The sequence below is a fragment of the Phasianus colchicus genome, chromosome 4 (genome assembly GCF_987193195.1).
Source record: "Phasianus colchicus chromosome 4, bPhaCol1.hap1.1, whole genome shotgun sequence".
Classification (NCBI taxonomy): domain Eukaryota; kingdom Metazoa; phylum Chordata; class Aves; order Galliformes; family Phasianidae; genus Phasianus; species Phasianus colchicus.
The window spans coordinates 16,770,542-16,782,774 of NC_143439.1; the positions used below are offsets into that span (position 1 = coordinate 16,770,542).

At 42.8% G+C, this 12,233-nt stretch overlaps 1 protein-coding gene across 1 annotated transcript in view; it reads right to left on the reverse strand.

The window, feature by feature from the left end:
- Positions 1-12,233, reverse strand: part of FAM13A (family with sequence similarity 13 member A) — a 142,981-nt gene that overhangs the window by 120,459 nt on the left and 10,289 nt on the right. The gene's annotated exons all lie outside the window — the stretch shown is intronic.

Consider the following 12,233-nt stretch of genomic DNA (forward strand, 5'->3'; position numbering starts at 1 on the left):
GGGTCAAGGCAGCATCCACTACCAATACAAGCCGGGGGATGAAAGGATTGAGAGCAGCCCTGCAGAAAAAGACCTGGGGATACTGGTGGATGGCAAGCTGGACATGAGTCAGCAATGTGACCTCACAGTCCTCACAGCTGGACCGCTTCAAAAGAAGCATAGCTAGCAGGTCAGGGAGGTGATCCTGTCCCTCTGCTCTGTGGTGGTGAGACCTCAGGTGGGGTACTGCATGCACATGTGGAGTCCTCTGTACAGGACAGAGACAGGACCTGTTGGAGTGCATGCAAAAGAGGACCACAGAAATGATCCAAGGGATGGAACACCACTCCCACAAGGACAAGCTGACAGAGCTGGGGCTGTTCAGCCTGGAGAAGAGAATCGTCCAAGGTGATCTGATAGTGGCCTTTCAATATGTAAAGGGGAGCTACAGGAAAGAAGGGGACAGACTCTTATGCAGTGTCTGTTACAAGAGAACAAAAGGAAATGGTTTCAAGCTTAAAGAAGGTAGATTTAGGTTATATATAAGAAAAAAGTCTTTTACAGTGAGGGTGGTGAGGCACTGTAACAGGTTGCTCAGTGCTGTGGTGGTTGCCCTGACCCTGTAGACTTTCAAGTCCAGGCTGGACCAGACCCTGGGCTGCCTGTTCTATCTGTGGATGTCCCTGTTCATTGTAGGGGAGTTGAATGAGATGACTTTTTAAAGGTCCCTTCCAACTCTCGGTGATCCTATGATCCTACTCAGTGCTTCCGCATATGGGACATGCTTCAGGCTCTTTATCATCTTTGTGTTTCTCCACTGGAATCCTTCTAGGAGATCCCTGTCTTTTTCGATCCGTCGAGCCCAGAGCTGGATGCAGTAGTCTAACTATCGTCTGGGACTAAGCTCGTGATTACACCACCATCTAGTGGCAACAGTTGCCGGCTGCAAAAGTGGCACTTTCTGCCTATAGTGAGCGTGATTTGACAGCCAACTAGCAGGATGCATAAGGCATGTCCTCTTGGTTCGATAGCCTTTGTCGTGCAGTTTCTAATCTCACACCTGTTCTCGTGCTATAACAAAGAAAAGCAGCTCAAAGAAAGTCTTCTCATGGTCAAAAGTTGACAGGGTTCCAACATCTCAGCAAAACTGCATTCCAAGGAATTTGTTGTGAGTCGCCTCATGCAGTGCAGGCAAGGAGCCCTGGTTTGAAGGGCTTGAGACTTCATGCCAATACAGGTGTGAATTGGGAAATGTGCTATCTCAGCTGCCACATGGCAAAGAGGTAGCCTTGGGCAGAAGTGCAGGTAATCAGAGCTCTTGAATATGGGCTGGATTTGGTGAAAAGGTTTGGTCTGCTTGCTATTTAGAGAGCAGCAGTTACTCCAAGCAGCTGCCAGAAAGCAGGCTAAGACTTTTCAGGATTCCCCAGGGAAATGAAGAGTGAAAGGGAAATAAAAATGAGAGGACAACAATTTTTTTTTTCTATCATATTTTGATGTTAGAACTACCCCTTAACAAATCACAGAAGGGAAATATCTCCAATACTTCACACTGAAATGTTCATTTCTCATTGACCAGCTACATGCAGACAACCAAGTTTGTTGTTTGGTCTGGACATGTCATTCTTTTTGTGAGTGTCACCTCACTGCCCTTTCTCAGACAAATTCAGCAGCTGTGTCCTGACTGCTGCATGCCCAGGAGATGGCTGGTAGCAAAAGCAACATAGGGAGGTAGGGCTGACCACCCAGAGCAGCCAAGATCTCCTGCTCTTCAGTAGCTTTCTATTTTTCATCACCCATGTGCATTACAAATGTAAAAACCCATGCTATGCCTTCAAGAAAGCTATTCCACAGCATCCCTGGAGGCTTACCTGAATTGCTGACCCACCTAGATCTTAACTGCTCCTCAAAATCTATCTATTTGACTTTGACTGGCCTTTACACACTTCTTTGTTGGGCTTGTTCACTGCCCTGAAGGCTAGTGGCTAGGAGAGATCTGGAGCTCAGCAGAGACAGGCAAGGAAAGAGAGTTTCCTTTAGAAGAAATTGCTGATTTTTGTGGAAAAATTTTAACACACATCATTTTTACTGAAAATCAATTAGCTCAACTCTGTCTCCTTGGCACTCTGGCTAGGTGACTCCTGCTCCTATTTGTGTTAGCTGGAAGTCCAAGACTCATTTAGGCTGCATTATGTTAATGAACCCTGATGAAAGTCCTGAGGTGTGCCATGTGAAGTGTTTCCTGCAGAATCAAAGAAATACCTATTCTGCTGTTTGAAGCACAGGCACAAGCTCAACTGCAATACTGTGTACAATTCTGCTTCATGACAGATTATTTTGAATGAAGACAAATGCATAAAAGTGCTGGCAAGACAAAATAGACTTGGGAGAGCTCAGCGTGGTGCTGAAAAATGAAGATTGAAAACAAATATGGTTGTGCTTACTGCTACAACATAGTAAAGAGAAATACTAGAAAGAGGAAAGAGCTATAATGTATAGAATTCCATTAGTAGAAGGCATTTAATTGGCCTATGATTAATACTGGGGTGGAAATAAGATTAAAAACAAATGAAAAAAGTTTTGGAATAGCTTTTTGAATGGAATGGAAAAAACAAGAAATGCAATTAGTCTGAAGATGGATTATGTGATAGGGATGCTTAGCAGTAGGATGTGGCCCTGGGGAGCGAGCAGATTTCTTTCTGTACTCCATCCAAGGGGAGGTTCAACCGTGAAAGACACATGACACAGTAACGCAGGTCACAGTGATTTACAGGAAATTACTTTCCAGATTGACAATTTTTAAATTTGGGACATTCCCTTTTCCAGCAAAATAGGAATTATCCATGGGAAGCAGACAAGTCCCATGAATGTGCATTTTTAGCCAAGAAACTCAGTATACCATTGAAAAGTAGCTCATTGGAAAATTTCAAGAATTCCTTGCCCTGAACTGTGCTTGGACTTGAGCAAACCTCTTGAGCAATGGCCTTGTCTCCTACTTGTCTGTCCACTCATCTTGCGAGTCACTGAGAACTCTGTACATTTTGTGCATCTGGAATAAGAGTTTTCTTCTTTTTGCATTCCCTGACAGGTCTTTCATATTTTTGCCACCTACAAGCACCTTTGTAAATGTATTTCAGCAAGTTTGAGTTAGCACAGAATTCAGCTTTGCTCTTTTCAAGTAACTTTTTCATAGAACCATACAATCACAAAGAATGGAAAAGACCTCTAAGACCATTTAGTCCAACTGTCCACCTACCACCAATATTGCTCACTAAACCATCTACTCTTTCCTTAAACACCTCCACGGATAGTGAATCCACCACTTTCCTGGGCAGCTTGTTCCAGTGCCCAACCCACTTTTTATCTGAGAAGGAATTCTTCCAATACCTAACCTGGACCTCCCCTGGCACAACTTGAGGCCATTCCTTCCAGTTGGATCACTGGTTACATGGGAGAAGAGACTGATCCTCACCCTGCCACAACTTCCTTTCAGGTAGTTGTAGAGAGTAATAAGGTCTTCCCTAAGCCTCCTCTTCTCCAGACTGAACAATCCCAGTTTCCTCATCTGCTCCCCAGAAGACTCGTGCTGCAGACCCTTCACCAGCATCGTTGCCCTTCTCTGGACACACTCCAGGACCTCATTGTCTTTTTTTTTTTTTTTTTTTTTAATGAGGGGTACATTTAATTAAAACTAGCCACACAGGTATTTGCTTTAAATTGCATGTTTACAGGATGTTCAAATTCATTGCAAAATGATTCTCAAAGCCCCAGAGGATGGATGAATTTAAGGTGATCTTAAATACACATAAGACATCTACAGCAACTGGATAAAAATTAATCCTGAAAAAGCTGAAACATACTGAAATGAGACAAATGGCTTCAAACAGAAAGTCTTTTCCTAAAATTCTCTAATGCACAGGAGGTGCACTAGAGTGCATTCAATTGAGCTGCTGACCAGAAAGCACTTAGGGCTTCTGCACAGGAAGCTGTTTGCAGTCCTTTGAGACTGCTACTGGTAGTGGGGGGTCTGCAAGGTAGTCTCTAGGTCTTGCTGGAGGTAAGTCCCTGTTCTGAGAAGGTGTACAGTCTCTGGAGGCAGGTGAGTGTAGTGGTGGGCCTGGCAGAGAATCATGTGGACTAGGAGGACCTACAGGCTGGAAATGAGGGGGCCTTTTTCTGTAGCTTCCTGGGATTGGAGGAGGCAGCAGTGGGCCAGGAGGCAGATCTTTCATTCCTAAGTGTGAGCCAGGGAAGCAATCTCTTGCAGCTGGTGGTGGTAAGGGAGCACCACAAACTGGAGGCACAAGAAGAGGTTAAGTCCCATGGGAAGGAGCTCGTGATGGTCCACAGTGAATAGGCAGTGGAGGTCCCGTCACTGGAAAGGTCATGACAGGTGTCTCAGTGAAAGAAGGTGGGCCTTTGGGACTAATGTTAACCACCTTATCCTTTGCTGTGGAAGGGGAGAAGGTTCTCAGCTCACTACTGATCAGAGATGTCCACAGTAGGCTCAAGATCGGGAACAGACATCCTCCCAGGAAGCTCTGGTGGCTTCTGTGGAGCAGAAGGACCATCTACCACTGTACCAAATTTACCTGTTGAGCCTTCTAACTAAAGAGCATAAAGAGGACAACTGACCCATGTTCAGCTGCTGTTCACATGGAACCCTGCTCCACTTCAGTCTTCAAAGCTGTGGTTGGAACAGTTGCTACAGGATTCTCCATGCCCAGGAGTTTCTGTGGGAAGCAGCAGAGACAACAGCTCTCTTTCAATGCATCCCTACTTATCAGATCCTGGATGAACAAAGAAGACATGCGCAGACCTAACTCAGATTGATTGATTGCTCTGATTTATCCTTATGTTATTATTATTATTATTATTTTCCCACAGCCTCTTTTCCTGCTGTAGCTGCCAGCTGATTTAGTGCTGGCTCAGAGAGGATATAAGGTCATTTTTATTGTAACTCTCCCACACAGTGCCTAATGATTTGGAGTCACAGCACTCTTGCCTATAAAAGGGAACATAAAGCAGTGGGAATCATTGCCACTTGCTGTGCTTGTCCCCAGCAGAGACAGAAGATCTCCATGTTGATAATCTTGTTTACATTTCACAATCTATAGAGATACTGAGAGACATACGTGCAACAAATAAGGTCAGTGGAAACAGAATGGCTTGGATGTCAATGAAACACAACAGTCTCCTTTATGTACTCCAGTTAAAAGGCCTACTTTAAAAAGAAATAAATAATAATATCCACCACAACAAGAAAGGAGCACAGTCTCCACTGGATGATAGAAGTATCAATTGATTCTGCAGTACCCTTCTAGCAAAGATGCTGTTTCTCTGCTCCCTCTGTATGCTTCATTTGAAGCTGAGAGGGAAACTAGCGTGAAGACAGCTTACTCTGTGAAAACACAAAGCAAGGGACACTGCTGGCTCACTGACAATGGACTGAAAACATTTTCACCTGTTCAAGAGTAAAAAGAAGGGGCCTAGGGGCAACCAGGCTGATCCTTGCTATCAGCTGCTTTTTATAGAGGTTGACAGTAGACAGTAACACATCACTGCATGGGTCAGAACACTGAAAGCAAATTTTCTCCTTAGGAGAAGGGATGCAGATCTGCATCAGCCAGCTCAAGTCCAAAGGAGGGAAATTCCCCTTTTAAAGTCTCCCTGACAAACAGGCAGACAAATTAAAGGCATGAGGCCTGACTGGTACCAGAATAAGTACAATTAGACGTATCCGTGATTAATGTCCTGGTAATAGAATGGTAGAGGGTCTAGAGAAAGGCACTGTGCTGAAAAATATGATATGTATGCTGATGAGGACAAAAGAGAGTTGAAATGCACGGAAATAGGTGAGGTGCAATCTTACCAAGCCCAGGAATTATTCAGTGGTAAAACTGTCTCCTGTGCCTGCAGTGAATGCCATGGTGCTCAAGCAGTGATTAACAATAGTGAAATACTACTTCGTGAGTTCTTGCCAGTGTTTCAGCTACAATGACACCTCCCATGTAACAGTGACAGGACAAGAGGTAATAGCCTTGAGCTGCACCAGAGGATGTTCAGGTTTTTTATTAGGAAAACTAACTTCTTAGAAAGAGCGGTAATACATTGAACAGGCTGCCCCAGGGAGCTGGTGTTCAAGAAGCATGCAGATGTGGCACTGAGGGAGATAGTTCAGTGGGTAACGGGTTGATGGTTAAGCTTGATGATCTTGGTGGTCTTTTCCAACCTTAATGATTCTGTGATTCATAGGTTAGCCAAATAACTGACTAGTACAAGCAGGACCTTTAACTTTCCCAGAGAATAAGGTGCTCATTCGTAGCATCACCTCTGCCACATCAAGCTGTTACCACAATTAAGCAAATAGAAACAACCCCACAGAAGCATCTGTTATCAATTCAGCTTCATAACTGACATCCAGACATGGCCTTGAGAGTCTTGTAAGTACTTGGATTTTTTCTCCTGTCTGATGTTAGCTATGAAGCTACTTAATCTTCAAATACAGACAGAATTTGCATGCTTTTTTTTTTTTTTTTTTTTTTAAGTTAGGTCTTTTTTTCTTTTCTGTTGAACAGATGTTTAAATTGCTGTCATTTATTGACATTCTCATGACATAAATTTGTACAACATCCCCAAACCCTGCAGCAAGAGAATATAATTTAATCTGCATAGCTAAATACTCAGCAGTGAGGAGGAGCTATAATGCAAACTATCTGTTAAAAACCTTAACTTGACACTAACGGTGGACGCATCATTTTAGAGCTCTCATTACATGATCATAAACTACTTTTCACCAGAGAACCACTGAGTAGCTTACCACTTAAGGAGATTTCATTTTTGTTGCAAGGTGTCTTGAGCATTACATCAGACTGACTTATTTGCTGCACAAGATTCAGATGGAGGAGCGTGGGAGGACAACATCTTTCTTTGTCTGAACCCAGCCCTCACCACTAACTGCAGCTGAACTTGGTTTCTACTGGAGTCTGGAGAGGGCTTGTAGCCCAGGTACATTAGACTTATCCGTTGTCTGAGGAAGGGGAAAGATATTTTTAAAGCCTTCTTGCAAGAGGAGACACATGCATTTGCCTCTTCAAAGATACCAAACAATCTCTCCAGAAATCTGAGTCCTTATGCATAGAAAGAAGTAAACAATGTCACAGAATATCCTGTGTCAGAGGGGATCCACAAGGACAATAAGGTCCAACATGTGGCTCCACAAAGGATCACCCAAATTTGAGCTCCATGTCTGAGAGCGTTGTCCAAATACTCCTTGAACTTCAGAAGCTTGGGGCCCTGACCAAAGTCTGATCGTATTACCCACTGGAACCTGTGTCAGTGCTCGACCCCTCTCTGATGAAGAGTCTTTCCCTAACATCCAACCTGACCCTCCCTGATGCAGCTCCATGCCTTTCCCTCAGATTCTATCACTGCTGTCTCTCTGCTCCTCTTGTGAGGAGCTGCAGCCACCAGCAGACTCCTCTGCTCTGGGCTGAACAAACTCAGGGACCACAGCCGCTCCTAATACACCTTGCCCTCCAGCCCTTCACCATCTTTGCAGCCTTCCTTTGGATGCTCCGCAATAATTTCATGTCTTTTAAGTATTGTGATGCCTAAAACAGCACACAAGTGTCCTTGGCTCTTCTGTGCTGGAAATATCTGCTTTTTTCCCCTGGTACTCCTTGTTCCCATGTTGATACCAGTCTCTTCTGCTTATTTTTCCTGGCCTATGATTATTTTTTCCTTCATTTCCTCAGGCCAGAGCAGTGGCTCTGTGAACACTGACAGCGGCGTGAGGAATTGAATTCCTCTTTAAAAAAGAAAACAAAACAAAACACAAAAGAAAACAATTTCTACATGTTACTGTTCCTGTCCTGGAACAGTATAAAAACAGGCAAAGCAAAGGAACAAGAGAGTTTATTCCTTTTGACAAGAGACTAAATCTGAAGAGAATAATAAGACAGTTGCTTCGCATGATGAAATATCAGGGGTGGCTCTGGGGCCAGAGCATGCAGGAATCTTCATAGCACTCGCTCCGAGGTAAAGCTCCCTCTTGATGGACTAAAGAAGGGATTATGATCCTGCTGAGCAAAGAGGTTCAAAGCCTCATGGTCTTCTGAGGAGGCAAAGAAATTAAGATTGAATCATATTCTCATCAGCATATTTGCAAAGGATTGAGATCTTGTCATCCCCTCGTACTTAGGCAGCTCTTTGGGCTCTGATATATGTTATTTTCTCACTTTTAAACACATATGGCTAATAAGACCTGCAATGCCTGCTCTCCAATCATTTTTTTTAGTTTGTGCAAGGCATATCCATTTTTCTTCAACTGTATTTCCTTGCCTGGCTTAGTTGGTCTCTGAACAAAGGTTCAGGAGCATCTACAGCTTGTATCTTGGATAGAGGATGGAATTCACATTGTGACTAACTTGCAGAGAGGCAGATGTAGAGGGTTGGTGGCAAGGAGAAAGTGATGCTGGTTTTGATAAAGCCAGACCAGGAGGAACTCCTGAGTCAAGAGCACCCCTTGTCAACTCCCCCACAGACCCAGAACTCCTGGGGTTCCTCTCACCAAAACACCATACACAGAGATTTGCAACGAACTGTAAGGCACTGGCCTTCAAGCTGAGGATGAGGGAGAAGGCGTGGTTCTTGGATGTGCCCCTTTGCTTACTTCCTAAGACTCCTGGGTTTTTAACTCTGTTCCTATTATGATCAGATCTAGAATGCAGTTATGACATAAACACATGAGTAAAACATACCCAAAACATTATTCTGATTTGATTAGAGCTTTCTATAACTAACTCTGGCCTATTATCTCCCAGAAAAATTTAATCAAAATTGCAGACTCACTCTGATTGGGCTTAAAGACTGGCAAGGGCAAGCAGAGAAGAACAGGAAAAGTGCTGAAGGAAATAATATTCCTGGTGTTTATTGCCAGTTTGGATGGTATGCTTTGATAAAAGTCATATGAATGGAGGACCATGGCAACTTGAAAATAAGGCTACAAAACTCTGGCAGAGATTTGCTTTCTAGCTCCCAACAGGTTACCTTTATCACCAATACAGGTGGATGCAGCAGCTCCAGCACTGCAGCTACCACCAGGAGAGAAGCAGAGCGAGCCTTGTTGGCTCATTTCACTCTTCATCTCTGCTGTCATAATGCAGAGCTTGCATCTTACTGTCTTAATGACAGTAGATGGTGCTATTAATAGCACTATTAATACATATATAAATGATAGTAAGCATACTCAGATGAACTATGTTAAATAGTTTATGTTTTCCATATATTCCTCGTGCCAGGGAGTATCAGGGCACTCACATGTATTCAAAAATAGCATTTTTGTGTCAGGTCATGTTTAATGTTAGTGCAGCCACTTTTCTGTGTGTCCCTACAGATCTATTCCAGAGAGAAAACAGAGAAACACAGTAGGCTGATGCTGAGTAGCAAAGAGCCTTGTTACATCAAGTCTTACTAAGATTTCAAGGATAATTGCAGTAAGCAGGATGCAAACAGCTGGATCAGAATCTAGCAGAGCTAATCTAAGTGAAACTAATTTCTTAGTTTCACAAGAGTCCTTAGCAACTTGAGATTAAGCTATCATCTCTGTAATCACTTGGGAAGTGCTATTCTCAGAAGCCAGTACTGGTTACTTTATTGGTACATGGCAGTCGCTCTGCTGCTTTTTAGAAAAGAGACTTGTAGTCTTGGTCTCATTACAATAATCGGCTATTATTACACCCAAAGTAGCAGATTAGGCAAGAGCCTTAGGTCCCAGTGAGGAAGAGGCTATGAAAAGAAGGAGTTTTTGCTGGGAACAATTTACAAAGGCAAAGCCTCCTCCCAGCCCAATCCAAAGAAGTGAAATGATATCAGCACTATCAAAGTTGAAAACAGTCATTTCTGATTCCCAGATCAGTCATATTTACAGGAACCAGATAAGCTTCTTTTCTACCCTGTACAAAGTTGTCATTACAATCAAGATCTGTGTGTCCTAGCTAATGAAGGATTGGGCCAAGATATACAGAGAGAATTGTCCCCAAGGGCCCTGAAACAGGCACACAAAGCATGAAGGCACTCACCAACATGCTTTGTACTGATAGGCTTAGAGAAAGACATGGGAGGCCCCATAAAACAAAACCTTCTTTTTCTGCAGCTAAAAATGTCAGAAAAAGCAACACTTATCTGACTGAGGGAAAGAGTTGCTCAGAGCTGAAATAAGTTTGTCTGTATATTTTAAGTATTCTGTCTTCTAACTTCAGTTCTTCAGACTTTATACAGCCCTTCTCCAAAAACATTCAAAACCAGACACATTCAGCTTTGTAAACAGCATAACAAGCAAAAGATAGCCAGTTTGGTCCAAGTCCTAGTTCTTAAAACCACCACTCTTAGCTATCCTTCATTTTCTATCATTTCCCTTTGCTAGCAGCAAAGCTAGCTAGCAAAATCTTAAAAAAAAAAAAATCCAAACACTTTGATCTTTAAACTCATCTTTGAATGCATACAATTTTGTACTCTGTACATGTCTGAGAAGATTTAAATAGCAGCAGATTGCGTTGTAAGCATTTTCACAGTTATGAAAATTAAAGACCTATTTCTCAAACCTTTTACATACATGCTTAACTTTAGATACGTGATTAATGTTACTGACAACAAGGGTATAATTCATATGCTTTGCTGTAGTAATGCCCAAGAACTGTACAGACAATACAACAATATCCATAGAATTATAGAATCACAGAAGATCCTGAGTTGGAAAAGGTCCACAAGAATCATCAAGTCCAACTCCCGGCTCCACACAAAACCGCTCAAAATTCAAACTCTGTCTGAGGGCATCATCCAAACCCTCTTTGAACTCCGGCAGCTTGGAGGTCGTGCCCACTGCTCTGGGCAGCCTGTTCCATGCCTACTGCCCTCTGGTGAAGAACCTTTTCCTAACCCCCATCTGACCCTATCCTGATGCAGCTTCAGACTTTCCCTCAGGTCCTGTGGCTGCCACCAGACAGCAGAGAGCAGTGCTGCTCCTCTGCTCCCCTCGTGAAGGGCTATAGGCCACCACAGGGCCTCCCCTCAGCCTCCTCTGCTTTGGGCTTCATTTTTCCATTGTGCTTCAACAACAATACTTTTCAGCTATACTAACAGCACAGAAAAGGATGCTGCAAACAGCATCTCTCATTCAAACGCTTTGTAGAAGACCATCCTAAAATAAGTGCAAGGAGATCTTGTTTCATCAGTATGAATGCTCTCTCTGTTGGCACCATTACCTGCACCACTGTTTTCTTGTTTGGGAGCTTCAAACACTGTTGAGAAATGAGTCAGTAACTTGGTTTTCTCAGGTCCTGGAGTTGCAATTCAAAGCTAGATTTTATTTAAGAGGATATTTGTATTTGTGAACACGGTCCCCATTTCTTAGTGCAAAAAGAGGTGCGAAGGTTGGAGACAACTCCCATCATTCTTTCCCCTCTGAGTTCCCAGTGATAGAAACAAACCTGAGCAAAGAAAGGGCTAGGCTGAGCCCCAGCTGAATCATGACACTTGTAAATTAACTTGCTCATTAAGAGCATTATAGCCCAGCCCTACCAACATCACGGAGCAAAAGCTGAATGATAGCTGAGTATGACTAGATAGAGGCTGGGTTTTATGCAATAGACATTAGTGGAGTCAGTCCAGAAAGGTAAAGTCTGTTTTCTAAAGCTAAATGTCACAATTAAGCAGTCTGAACACTGCAACCTTCCAGGTTCTAAATTAATGTAGTGCCACTGAAGCTAATGGTAGGAAATCAACTAAATTTCTGTTCAGTGTAGAAATTGTTTTAAAAGGTTCAATTTCAGCTTCTTGTTTCTACAGAAAGATGAGCAGGAATAGGATTTGTAGCATTAAATAAAAGAGAAGTTAGAGAAATGTCACAGAGTATATATGTCACCCATCTTCAAAGCATGAGACGTCATTTGATTGCATTGGAAGTATTCAGGGACTCTGCTGCTACAACAGTTTGCCTCCTCCTAATCATGGGTTTCTGGATCAGCAAAAATCGCAGAGAACAGAGATAAATAGTTTCAATACATGATCATGGAGATGTAATATTTTTCTGATCATAGTTCAAGTATTTGGGGTGGACAGTACTGTCACAAAGCAATTCAATGGAAAATAACATAGGAAGAATTTTACATATCCACTGGATACCCTTTTTACTTAGCCACAAAGCCGATCTCTACATAGCTACTGAATCTCTTCCTATTAGAGGTCATTTGTTA